General features: G+C 45.7%; 1 long non-coding RNA gene across 1 annotated transcript in view; it reads right to left on the minus strand.

Moving 5' to 3' along the window:
* Nucleotides 1-7,436: 7,436 nt before the first annotated feature.
* Nucleotides 7,437-14,219, minus strand: part of LOC107971213 (uncharacterized) — a 28,941-nt gene continuing 22,158 nt past the window's right edge. Inside the window, exon 3 of the long non-coding RNA XR_008541967.2 lies at nucleotides 7,437-7,631. This is a non-coding gene — a long non-coding RNA (uncharacterized LOC107971213). The remainder of the gene's footprint in view (nucleotides 7,632-14,219) is intronic.

The raw sequence follows: 14,219 nt of genomic DNA on the forward strand, positions 1-14,219 counted from the left end.
TCTACCTCTGGGCAGATTCCAGATAGCTAATCTACCATTACGTTTCCGAAATCATGGGACGACCAGCTGCAAGCGAGACAATGCTCAGTGGGTTGAAACTGATCACACAGGAGGCATTTGGCAACGGCCTTCTCTCCCAGCTGTTTGGGTCCTGGACCTTCACTCAGCAAATTGGTGGCTCAGATCAAGAAGCTTGTCTCATGTAATCGAATAGTGCTGGAGGAATCCAAAGCCTTGGTGTGCTGCAACATGAAGAGGGATCTGGAACAGCCCAACGAGAGAACATGTGAAGTACTGAAGAAAATCTGGGGTTCTGCCCAAGGGTTGGACTCCATGTCAAAGGACTTAGAAAGCAAGATGAATGAGTTTCGAGTGTCAGGTTGCACACTGACCACACCGGGTTCTGGCTGAGAAGAACACCATTGCTTCCAGCTGTCCTTATCCATTCTCACAGCCTGAGACAAGCTCACTGGTAGCTTATGCTTGGAAGCAGGACCGGGAACATTCACGCTATTTATTCGGGAGTACTCTGAACAAATCATCCCATTATTTCGGAAATGTAATGCTAGGTCAGGTATCTGCAATCTTCCCGGAGGTAGCACAGGGTATTGGATGGAAGGAACTTCGTGAATGCTATCATTTAACTCCAGAAACTACAGGAAGCTTGTACTGCTCAACACCATTGGTAGGGTCTTCTGGGGTACACTTGGCCTTATTTATTTTTTACGACGTTTGACAGAGGACAGAAAGAGAGCAAGTATTAAAACGGCAGAAGCCACTGGAAACGTCGTGAACAATCTACAGTCATACCACCGTGAACGTTCCCAATCTTGTCTCGTCTCTCAAATACAGAGTACATGCGATTGGGCCCAGGTTCGGGACTGTTTCGTAGCTGGATAGAAGGAACTTCGTGAATGCTATCATTTAACTGAAGCTGTCTATTACTGAAGCAGTCAATGTCCCAGCCGTTCGACTAGGAGCATCCGTACTGCCTCTTTGTGATATGGTTTAGGCTAATGAAAAGACTTGGTTTCCAACACCCTCTTCTACCTCTGGGCAGTTTCCAGATAGCTGATCTATAATTACGTTTCCGAAATCATGGGATGACCAGCTGCAAGCGAGACGATGCTCAGTGGGTTGAAACTGATCACACAGGAGGCATTTGGCAACGGCCTTCTCTCCCAGCTGTTTGGGTCCTGGACCTTCACTCAGGAAATTGGTGGCTCAGATCAAGAAGCTTGTCTCATGTAATCGAATAGTGCTGGAGGAATCCAAAGCCTTGGTGCGCTGCAACATGAGGAGGGATCTGGAACAGCCCAACGAGAGAACATGTGAAGTACTGAAGAAAATCTGGGGTTCTGCCCAAGGGTTGGACTCCATGTCAAAGGACTTAGAAAGGAAGATGAATGAGTTTCGAGTGTCAGGCTGCACACTGACCACATCAGGTGCCGGCTGAGAAGAACACCATTGCTTCCAGCTGTCCTTATCCATTCTCACAGCCTGAAACAAGCTCACTGGTAGCTTATGCTTGCAAGCAGGACTGGGAACATTCACGCTATTTATTCGGGAGTACTGACTCCAGAAAGTACAGCAAGCTTGGACTGCTCAGCGCCATTGGTAGGGTCTTCCGTGGTGCACTTGGCCTTATTTATTTTTTACGACGTTTGACAGAGGACAGAAAGAGAGCAAGCATTAAAACGGCAGAAGCTACTGGAAACGTCGTGAACAATCTACAGTCATACCACTGTGAATGATCCCAATCTTGTCTCGTCTCTCAAGTACAGAGTAGATGCGATTGGGCCCAGGTTCGGGACTGTTTCGTGGTTTGATAGAAGGAACTTCCTGAATGCTATTGTTCAGCCTAAGCTGCGTATTGCTGAAGCACTCAATGGCCCAGCCGTTCGACTAGGAGCATCCGTACTGCCTCTTTGTGATATGGTTTAGGCTAATGAAAAGGCTTGGTTTCCAACACCCTCTTCTACCTCTGGGCAGATTCCAGATAGCTGATCTACCATTACGTTTCCGAAATCATGGGACGACCAGCTGCAAGCGAGACGATGCTCAGTGGGTTGAAACTGATCACACAGGAGGCATTTCGCAAGGGCCTTCTCTCCCAGCTGTTTGGGTCCTGGACCTTCACTCAGCAAATTGGTGGCTCAGATCAAGAAGCTTGTCTCATGTAATCGAATAGTGCTGGAGGAATCCAAAGCCTTGGTGTGCTGCAACATGAAGAGGGATCTGGAACAGGCCAACGAGAGAACATGTGAAGTACTGAAGAAAATCTGGGGTTCTGCCCAAGGGTTGGACTCCATGTCAAAGGACTTAGAAAGGAAGATGAATGAGTTGCGAGTGTCAGGCTGCACACTGACCACACCGGGTTCCGGCTCAGAAGAACACCATTGCTTCCAGCTGTCCTTATACATTCTCACAGCCTGAGACAAGCTCACTGGTAGCTTATGCTTGGAAGCAGGATCGGGAACATTCACGCTATTTATTTGGGAGTACTCTGAACAAATCATCCCATTATTTCGGAAATGTAATGCTAGGTCAGGTATCTGCAATCTTCCCGGAGGTAGCACAGGGTATTGGATGGAAGGAACTTCGTGAATGCTATCATTTAACTCCAGAAACTACAGCAAGCTTGTACTGCTCAACACCATTGGTAGGGTCTTCTGGGGTGCACTTGGCCTTATTTATTTTTTACGACGTTTGACAGAGGACAGAAAGAGAGCAAGTATTAAAACGGCAGAAGCCACTGGAAACGTCGTGAACAATCTACAGTCATACCACCGTGAACGTTCCCAATCTTGTCTCGTCTCTCAAGTACAGAGTACATGCGATTGGGCCCAGGTTCGGGACTGTTTCGTAGCTGGATAGAAGGAACTTCGTGAATGCTATCATTTAACTGAAGCTGTCTATTACTGAAGCAGCCAATGGCCCAGCCGTTCGACTAGGAGCATCCCTACTGCCTCTTTGTGATATGGTTTAGGCTAATGAAAAGACTTGGTTTCCAACACCCTCTTCTACCTCTGGGCAGATTCCAGATAGCTGATCTACCATTACGTTTCCGAAATCATGGGACGACTAGCTGCAAGAGAGACGATGCTCAGTGGGTTGAAACTGATCACACAGGAGGCATTTGGCAACGGCCTTCTCTCCCAGCTGTTTGGGTCCTGGACCTTCACTCAGGAAATTGGTGGCTCAGATCAAGAAGCTTGTCTCATGTAATCGAATAGTGCTGGAGGAATCCAAAGCCTTGGTGCGCTGCAACATGAAGAGGGATCTGGAACAGCCCAACGAGAGAACATGTGAAGTACTGAAGAAAATCTGGGGTTCTGCCCAAGGTTGGACTCCATGTCAAAGGACTTAGAAAGGAAGATGAATGAGTTTCGAGTGTCAGGCTGCACACTGACCACACCGGGTTCCGGCTCAGAAGAACACCATTGCTTCCAGCTGTCCTTATCCATTCTCACAGCCTGAGACAAGCTCACTGGTAGCTTATGCTTGGAAGCAGGACCGGGAACACTCATGCTATTTATTCAGGAGTACTCTGAACAAATCATCCCATTATTTCGGAAGTGTAATGCTAGGTCAGGTATCTGCAATCTTCCCGGAGGTAGCACAGGGTATTGGATGGAAGGAACTTCGTGAATGCTATCATTTAACTCCAGAAACTACAGGAAGCTTGTACTGCTCAGCACCATTGGTAGGGTCTTCTGGGGTGCACTTGGCCTTATTTATTTTTCACGACGTTTGACAGAGGACAGAAAGAGAGCAAGTATTAAAACGGCAGAAGCCACTGGAAACGTCGTGAACAATCTACAGTCATACCACCGTGAACGTTCCCAATCTTGTCTTGTCTCTCAAGTACAGAGTAGATGCGATTGGGCCCAGGTTCAGGACTGTTTCGTAGCTGGATAGAAGGAACTTCGTGAATGCTATCATTTAACTGAAGCTGTCTGTTACTGAAGCACTCAATGGCCTAGCCGTTCGACTAGGAGCATCCGTACTGCCTCTTTGTGATATGGTTTAGGCTAATGAAAAGACTTGGTTTCCAACACCCTCTTCTACCTCTGGGCAGATTCCAGATAGCTGATCTACCATTACGTTTCCGAAATCATGGGACGACCAGCTGCAAGAGAGACGATGCTCAGTGGGTTGAAACTGATCACACAGGAGGCATTTGGCAACGGCCTTCTCTCCCAGCTGTTTGGGTCCTGGACCTTCACTCAGGAAATTGGTGGCTCAGATCAAGAAGCTTGTCTCATGTAATCGAATAGTGCTGGAGGAATCCAAAGCCTTGGTGCGCTGCAACATGAAGAGGGATCTGGAACAGCCCAACGAGAGAACATGTGAAGTACTGAAGAAAATCTGGGGTTCTGCCCAAGGTTGGACTCCATGTCAAAGGACTTAGAAAGGAAGATGAATGAGTTTCGAGTGTCAGGCTGCACACTGACCACACCGGGTTCCGGCTCAGAAGAACACCATTGCTTCCAGCTGTCCTTATCCATTCTCACAGCCTGAGACAAGCTCACTGGTAGCTTATGCTTGGAAGCAGGACCGGGAACACTCATGCTATTTATTCAGGAGTACTCTGAACAAATCATCCCATTATTTCGGAAGTGTAATGCTAGGTCAGGTATCTGCAATCTTCCCGGAGGTAGCACAGGGTATTGGATGGAAGGAACTTCGTGAATGCTATCATTTAACTCCAGAAACTACAGGAAGCTTGTACTGCTCAGCACCATTGGTAGGGTCTTCTGGGGTGCACTTGGCCTTATTTATTTTTCACGACGTTTGACAGAGGACAGAAAGAGAGCAAGTATTAAAACGGCAGAAGCCACTGGAAACGTCGTGAACAATCTACAGTCATACCACCGTGAACGTTCCCAATCTTGTCTTGTCTCTCAAGTACAGAGTAGATGCGATTGGGCCCAGGTTCAGGACTGTTTCGTAGCTGGATAGAAGGAACTTCGTGAATGCTATCATTTAACTGAAGCTGTCTGTTACTGAAGCACTCAATGGCCTAGCCGTTCGACTAGGAGCATCCGTACTGCCTCTTTGTGATATGGTTTAGGCTAATGAAAAGACTTGGTTTCCAACACCCTCTTCTACCTCTGGGCAGATTCCAGATAGCTGATCTACCATTACGTTTCCGAAATCATGGGACGACCAGCTGCAAGCGAGACGATGCCCAGTGGGTTGAAACTGATCACACAGGAGGCATTTGGCAACGGCCTTCTCTCCCAGCTGTTTGGGTCCTGGACCTTCACTCAGGAAATTGGTGGCTCAGATCAAGAAGCTTGTCTCATGTAATCGAATAGTGCTGGAGGAATCCAAAGCCTTGGTGCGCTGCAACATGAAGAGGGATCTGGAACAGGCCAACGAGAGAACATGTTAAGTACTGAAGAAAATCTGGGGTTCTGCCCAAGGGTTGGACTCCATGTCAAAGAACTTAGAAAGGAAGATGAATGAGTTTCGAGTGTCAGGCTGCACACTGACCACATCAGGTGCCGGCTGAGAAGAACACCATTGCTTCCAGCTGTCCTTATCCATTCTCACAGCCTGAAACAAGCTCACTGGTAGCTTATGCTTGCAAGCAGGACTGGGAACATTCACGCTATTTATTCGGGAGTACTGACTCCAGAAAGTACAGCAAGCTTGGACTGCTCAGCGCCATTGGTAGGGTCTTCCGTGGTGCACTTGGCCTTATTTATTTTTTACGACGTTTGACAGAGGACAGAAAGAGAGCAAGCATCAAAACGGCAGAAGCTACTGGAAACGTCGTGAACAATCTACAGTCATACCACCGTGAATGATCCCAATCTTGTCTCGTCTCTCAAGTACAGAGTAGATGCGATTGGGCCCAGGTTCGGGACTGTTTCGTGGTTTGATAGAAGGAACTTCCTGAATGCTATTGTTCAGCCTAAGCTGCGTATTGCTGAAGCACTCAATGGCCCAGCCGTTCGACTAGGAGCATCCGTACTGCCTCTTTGTGATATGGTTTAGGCTAATGAAAAGACTTGGTTTCCAACACCCTCTTCTACCTCTGGGCAGATTCCAGATAGCTGATCTACCATTACGTTTCCGAAATCATGGGACGACCAGCTGCAAGCGAGACGATGCTCAGTGGGTTGAAACTGATCACACAGGAGGCATTTGGCAAGGGCCTTCTCTCCCAGCTGTTTGGGTCCTGGACCTTCACTCAGCAAATTGGTGGCTCAGATCAAGAAGCTTGTCTCATGTAATCGAATAGTGCTGGAGGAATCCAAAGCCTTGGTGTGCTGCAACATGAAGAGGGATCTGGAACAGCCCAACGAGAGAACATGTGAAGTACTGAAGAAAATCTGGGGTTCTGCTCAAGGGTTGGACTCCATGTGAAAGGTCTTAGAAAGGAAGATGAATGAGTTTCGAGTATCAGGCTGCACACTGACCACACCGGGTTCCGGCTGAGAAGAACACCATTGCTTCCAGCTGTCCTTATCCATTCTCACAGCCTGAGACAAGCTCACTGGTAGCTTATGCTTGGAAGCAGGACCGGGAACATTCACACTATTTATTCGGGAGTACTCTGAACAAATCATCCCATTATTTCGGAAATGTAATGCTAGGTCAGGTATCTGGAATCTTCCCGGAGGTAGCACAGGGTATTGGATGGAAGGAACTTCGTGAATGCTATCATTTAACTCCAGAAACTACAGCAAGCTTGTACTGCTCAGCACCATTGGTAGGGTCTTCTGGGGTGCACTTGGCCTTATTTATTTTTTACGACGTTTGACAGAGGACAGAAAGAGAGCAAGCATTAAAATCGCAGAAGCTACCAGAAACATCGTGAACAATCTACACCCATACCACCGTGAACGCTCCCAATCTCGTCTGGCCTCTGATGTACAGAGTAGACGAGATTGGGCCCAGGTAGGGGCCTGTTTCATAGTTGGATGGAAGGAACTTTGTGAATGCTATCATTTAACTTAATCTGTCTATTACTAAAGCAGTCAACAGCCCAGCCGTTCAGCTAGGAGCATCCGTACTGCCTCTTTGTGATATGGTTTAGGCTAATGAAAAGACTTGGTTTCCAACACCCTCTTCTACCTCTGAGCAGATTCCAGATAGCTGATCTACCATTACGTTTCCGAAATCATGGGACGACCAGCTGCAAGCGAGACGATGCTCAGTGGGTTGAAACTGATCACACAGGAGGCATTTGGCAACGGCCTTCTCTCCCAGCTGTTTGGTTCCTGGACCTTCACTCAGGAAAGTGGTGGCTCAGATCAAGAAGCTTGTCTCATGTAATCGAATAGTGCTGAAGGAATCCAAAGCCTTGGTGTGCTGCAACATGAAGAGGGATCTGGAACAGGCCAACGAGAGAACATGTGAAGTACTGAAGAAAATCTTGGGTTCTGCCCAAGGGTTGGACTCCATGTGAAAGGACTTACACAGGAAGATGAATGAGTTTCGAGTGTCAGGCTGCACACTGACCACACCGGGTTCCGGCTGAGAAGAACACCATTGCTTCCAGCTGTCCTTATCCATTCTCACAGCCTGAGACATGCTCGCTGGTAGCTCACGTGTGGAAGCAGGACTCGGAAAATCCACGCTATGTATTATCGAGTGGTTTCAAAGTACTGTAGCTTTAAAATAAAATAAAATAAAGTAAAATAAAATGAAATACTACAATGTTTCTCTGTCTAAGCATCAGTATTTTATAGTCATATACACACAACTGTAACAGTGTAATGGTGAGCACAGGATTGCTCTTAGAAGCTCTAATTTCTCTTGTCTTTGGCTAGTACTGTATAAAACCAGAAGTGTGTTTTATTGATTTTGGTGACAGAAAAATCTGGAATAATGTTTGTTTGGCTCAGGTTTTCCTTCTAGAACAGAGAATCTAAAGGGGTATTAGCCCGCCTCACCTCCCCTGGCCTACATAGAGACACAGAGTCATCTGAGGCATTGGCTTTTTCTCCAAGTAGGTACCGATATCTCAGATTCGGGAAATTCCAAATCAAAAGTAAGACTTAGCTTCTACAACAAATACTTCTGATGAAACATTCACTGAGGAGCATACTCCTAAACCAGACATATGTTTAAGATTCATGCTGAGATATCAGTTGGTTTCCCCTTCTTTTTAAAATACATCCAGTTCTTACCCAGTTAATATAAGCAAAGCAATGTCTCTAGAAGAAAGCTTTCTTTGCAGTATTATTAGTGAAGCACTGAAGAGCTTAAGTTTGAATATCTAAGTTACAAGTTAGTCTTTGGCGGGTGTTAAATAGTTTTTTGACCCTTTTGAAAAATAACTACATGAGTACTTCTTGTTGCTGGGTGAGAAATGCTACTTTATATACAGTTTTGGTTTTCTTTTTGCAGATATGATTGATGTATTACACCACAATAAAGTATTTTTATGTTTACATAGTGTAATTTTTAGGTTCACTTAGAATACATTTTATTTAATAAATTAAAATTATTTCGGTACACTATTAAATGCAAAATCTCCTTTCCAACCAAAAAAGAACTACCTTATATTCGTCATTGAATGTTCTTGGTCTGTGCTTTTATGTTTATATAATATGGTGAATTCAGTATGGTGTCCAAGTGTGCCCTGCATTGATAGACACGTGCCTTCCTTCCAGGAGTGGGTACTGACTCCAGACTGCAGATCCCTATTTCTAGTTAGGCTTCTGAGCTTGCAATCATATTGAATGTATGATGAGCAAAATAAAATCAAAACCTTATTTTTGTACATTTTTGAAATATATACTTAGAACTGACCACCTCCCTGGCCACATGGAGAGCTGTATCGTGTGTAAAGCCGCCTTTACCTTGATTCATGCAGTGTTTTGGCATCTGTGGGACCTACCTTTTCGTTCATTAGTTTGAACTATACATAAACTGTACAATCTGTAAAGTTTTTATATAATAAATATTCACCTGTGAAAACTGGTTAAATAAAACTAATATTTCTTACACACGCACACACAAAAAAGCATTCCACAATGAGCATGACAAAAAGTCCCTCTTTCAGAAAGATGCTTCTGCAGTAGAAGGTGGCTACCTTGATGCAATGACATGGCCAGTTCTGATCCTCTAATTTGTTTGGGATGCTTCTGCTACATTTTCAAATGACTTCAGTCAGTGGTTCCCACAAATGAAATATTTGCCAGACAAGACGTTGTTGCATTTCTGTGACTTTTACATTTATTAAACAATTGCTTCCTCCTCCCAGGGTAATAGCCTCCAATCTCCCCACTTTTTCAAAACATTATTGACAATTTTTCTACCATATGTTGACACTGTGTTTCAATTCTCGTATCATTTATTCCCTAGGGCACAATTGGTTCTGCTATGACAATCTCCAGGGTAAGGATTCAATTGTACAAGGTTATGTGAGCTTGCAAATGAAGGAGACAGAGAGAGAGAGAGAGAAAAAAAAAAAAAAAAAAGGAAAAGGTGGAGGAGGGAAGGAGGGGACAAGAGGGGGAGAGAGAGAAAGTACAAATGGGAGACCTCCACTCTAGCCATTAAAAATGGTGGTTCTAAAAATCCACCACACAGTCAGAACTCAGCTTTTTACATGTGCTCACATCCATACAGAAAAGACATGTTTTGTGTTTTTCCTAGTGAATTCTTGGCAAATACTGTCAGTTGTGAAATACAAGATGGGGAACTCTTTCTCTGAAAACGTAGCCGGGGAAAAATGATGCAGTTAGGTAGAGAAATAGCTGCCTTGAAAAACAAGTTTCCTTGAGTTGATGAAACACTAGAGGAGAGAAGAGGTCCCCTTGCATGTCTTCCCCAACTCTGTGTTTATTTGCTGATCCAAACTGATTACTGTTAAAATATGCATGCCAGCATTTCATTTTCAACAAATGCTACTCCAAGTATTCATTAGCGTCTTATCCACTGTCTCTAAAATAATCTATGGTGGCCTGAATAGCTGTAGAATGACAGGAGAAAGATTGCAAGGAGGAGACGTGCATGGGGGGCCCTGAGGGAAAGGCACAGCTTGCTGGCTCCGTGGTAAGGGGTGGGTACTTGGCATCAGCCCCTCAGCAGAGAGGGCAGGACTGAGTGTAGCAAGTGACTCACAGAAAATGCATTAACCCATTGAAATATCACCAGAATTGAATTGAAATGTCACCAAAGAAGCTCATGGGGTGAGAAATTGCCACGTGCTTTAAAAAATAATTATTATTAAATCCAACTAAAGCATGTACATAATTGAATCTGAGGTACTAGCAATCCTTGTTCCATCTTTCTTCACCCCCATCCTCCACCCCAGGAGCAACAACTTTCCACTCCATTCTGTTCCTTCTAGAATTTTCCTCTATATTTCTAAATAATTTTCATATACTGTTATTTCTCAATTTATTAATTTTAGTCATTTTTATCAACTTCTGTTACGATACTGGAGGATTTTTCTGGCCTAACTACCCCAGTTTGCCTTGACCCATCCCCTCAATTTGGATACTATGAGTTAAAAAAAAATTAATCGTCTTTTTTTTTTTTTTTAAGACAGGGTCTCACTTCATTGCCCAGGCTGAAGCACAGTGGCACAATCACGGCTCGCTGCAGCTTCAACCTCCTGGGCCCAAGTGATCCTCCCACCTCAGCCTCCCAAGTAGCTAGGACTAAAGACACACTCCACCAAACTCAGCTAATTTTTAAAACTTTATAGAGAAGGGGTCTCACTTTGTTGCCCAATCTGGTCTTGAACTCCTGGCCTCAAGCAATCCTCCCACCTAGGCCTCCCAAAGCACTAGGATTACAGGCATGACCCACCACGCCTGGCCCCTAATAGAGTCTTTCTGTTATTATAGCTTAATATGCTCTCTGTTGATCCACGTGGCAAACTATGACTGCATTTCCTTTCTTGTACAACTCTGAGTATTTTCTGGGATTAATAACTGTCTCATGTAATTGCTTAGTTTTCTAGAGATGTTCTCTGATTTTTTTCCAAATGCTTTCCCCAAATGCTCACACACATTAAATAACCTAACTCGCCCATGTCTCCACCCAAACACTGCCACTGAAAGCCATGTGTCCTCCTGCTCTGCAATATACCAGTTTAGCTTTAAACCCAGCACATGGCTAGTGTCCTAAAATACCCCAACCTCTTTCCAGCATGGGACCTTGTCTCCTGGTTTCCTTGTCTTCCTCCCTTCCTGGTTTACTATTTTGTGTTGCTGAAATACATTCCCTAGTAGCTCCTACAGAGACGTGTACAGGAGAGATATATTTTTCGTCCTTGCACATTTAACGACCTGTTAACTTTGCCCTCATCACTCTGCCCGAGTGAGTGCTCTCTGCACTGCACCCTCCTCAGAAATTTACCATTGCTCCACTTCCCCCGCAGTATTAGCCCTAAGGAATCTGCCGCCTTTGAACTGTCAGGTGTGGCCTGTTAGCCTCTGTAGAAACTTTTAGCCTAGTGCTGACCAAAGTCAATCGCAATTTTCTTTCTTTTTTTTTAACTTAAAATTTTTCTTTCATTTCCACGTTTCCCCAACTTATTTTTTCTTTGGGTGTGTGTGTGAAGCAGGATCTCACTCTGTCATCCAGGCTGGAGTGCAGTGATGCGATCACGGCTCACTGCAGCCTCCACATCCTGGGTTCAAGTGATCCTCCCACCTCAGTCTCCTGGGTAGTGGGGACTGCAGGTGCATGCCGCCACACCTAGCTAATTAAAAAACAATTTTTTTTTTGTTGCCCAGGCTGGTCTGAAATTCCTGGGCTTAAGTGATACTTTCCGATCAGCCTCCCAAAGTGCTGGGATTACAGACGTGAGCCACCGCACCTGTCCTCAATTTTTCTTTCTTTTTTTTTTTTTTTTTTTGGAGACTGAGTCTCGCTTTGTCGCCCAGGCTGGAGTGCAGTGGCACGATCTAGGCTCAATGAAAGCTCTGCCTCCCGGGTTCACACCATTCTCCTGCCTCAGCCTCCTGAGTAGCTGGGACTACAGGCGCCTGCCACCACGCCCGGCTAATTTTTTGTATTTTTTAGTAGAGACAGTGTTTCACCGTGTTAGCCAGGATGGTCTTGATCTCCTGACCTTGTGATCTGCCCGCCTCGGCCTCCCAAAGTGCTGGGATTACAGGCGTGAGCCACCGCGCCCGGCCCCGTCCTCAATTTTCTAATAGACATAATTTAAATGGTAAAAAGAAAGAAGTGGAATTCGTTTTAATAATGTATTTTATTTAATCCAGTATATTTAAAAATGCTATCATTTCAAGCTGCAATCAATATGAAAATTTTCGGTGAGACATTTTACTATGCCTTTGTTATCATGAGTGTATTTCACACTCTCAGCACATCTCAGTGTGGACCTGTCATGTGCTCAGAGCTCCACAGCCACTGGAGCCGACAGCCGCTACATGACTGTGTAGTTCTACAGCCTTCTGTCCATCCCTGGTGCTCTGGGGTGCCCACAGTGGTCCTCATTGGCATTTAATCTCTGTGCTTGTGCTTGTGCTGTGTCCCTCCAGAATCTTTCCAGAATCATGCCTCCTATGCCGTCATTGCTAAAGTCCCCCTCTGGGACCAGAGGTCCTCCTGGTGAGGCCACGGCTTCTGAACGCCATGGGCATTTGGGGTTCCCACACACCTTGTCACACCTAAAGCCACAAGAGTCCTGGTGCTCAAGTGCTCGAGGGCAGAAGAGGGACTTAAGGACTGCAGCCCGCCAACCTTCCCAGCAGGTGTCGGTCACACCAGGTCATGTCACTGCCGAGGATTTCTCAGGTCCCCAGGGCATGGCCTGAGATTCTTGGAATCCTGCAGGATTTCTTAGGGTTTCAACATTTCCTGCTAAAGAACCAACAATTCCTGGAAGGGGCGACGCTTCAGCCTTTATTGAGCAACGTGCAAAAAGAAAACTGGTGGGCCAGGTGCAGTGGCACATGCCTGTAATCCCAGCACTTTGGGAGGCCGAGGCGGGAGGACTGCTTGAGCGCTTAGAGTATGAGACCAGCGTGGGCAATATAGTGAGACCCTGTCTCTACAAAAATAAATAAATAAGAAGAAGACTGGCTTACAGCCAGCAGAGACGAGACCTTGCCTCAGTGGGCCTCAGGCGTGGGGAACTGGGCTCAGGCAGGGAGAGGGATTGGAGAGACAGAGGGTGAGGAGAGAGGAATACAGGGCACACCTTGTCTCTTTCCCATGTCGCTGAAGACATCAAGGACTCTCTCTCTCTCTCTCTCTCCTCATGCCCCTCCTTCCCTTCATCCCCCTCTCCCACCAACGTCTCTCTCCTCCAGGTTCCCAGGAGGCTTAAGGAGAATATAATCCCTTTACGTCTGCTTAGGAGGCAAAAGATTCCTCCCTCGTATTTGTCATCTTAAAACAACAGCCAAGAGCATGCCCCCTATGCATTTGTCAAATAGCGTTTGCCATCAGCTGGACACTTCCACACCCTTCTACAAGAATGACCTCATTGACTCCCCGTAACAACCCTAAAGAAGACATTGTTTCTGTCCCTATTTTACAGATGAGGAAACTGAGGCCCAGGGACGGTCAGGGGGTAGCCAGGTTGTGTCCCTGGGGGCGGTTCCAAACTTCATGCTCTCACCGTGAGTGGCAGCTTCCTGTCTCTGTGGGGTGCCTGCACAATTGGGGGCAGAGTCAGACATGTTTGGGCGTTTTGCCATGAAATGGTTTACTCTGAAATAAAGAAAGTCTGTGGGTGTTGGACTGAATTTTGCAGAGTGGATTTAAATCCAGACTTTCGCAAAGTGGATTTAAACCAGAGATTGAGAGCAAGTTCTTAGTTCTAAATGCTCCTGCCAGCTTCCATCCTGACCAGAAATGAAAGCCTGGTGCTGAGACCGGCCCCCAGCCCCCTGCCGTAATCACCCTGAGTCTAGTTCCCTTCACTCACCCCCACCCCGCCAGTACCCCCAGGGAAAGTCAGCCAAAGGCAGGAGAACATATCTAACCTCTGTCCAGTAACACCTTCAAATGTGAAACTCCCACTTAATTATGTTGCCATTACATTTTAGTCCATCCTGTCTTTCAACTGTGAACACATTTTATTTTTTCCTTCCTGCCTTATTCAACTTTCCTGCTTTCAGGGTTTGAATTTCAAACCTGTGCATGTTTCTTGCTAGGTGCCAGCAAGCTCATAACTAATGAGATCTAAGGAATTTGGACTCCACTAATTTGCATTACGGGATGGTTTTGACAGAAGCTGGCAATATCGAACCTTTGCTGCACGA

The sequence above is a fragment of the Pan troglodytes genome, chromosome X (assembly GCF_028858775.2).
Source record: "Pan troglodytes isolate AG18354 chromosome X, NHGRI_mPanTro3-v2.0_pri, whole genome shotgun sequence".
NCBI lineage: Eukaryota > Metazoa > Chordata > Mammalia > Primates > Hominidae > Pan > Pan troglodytes.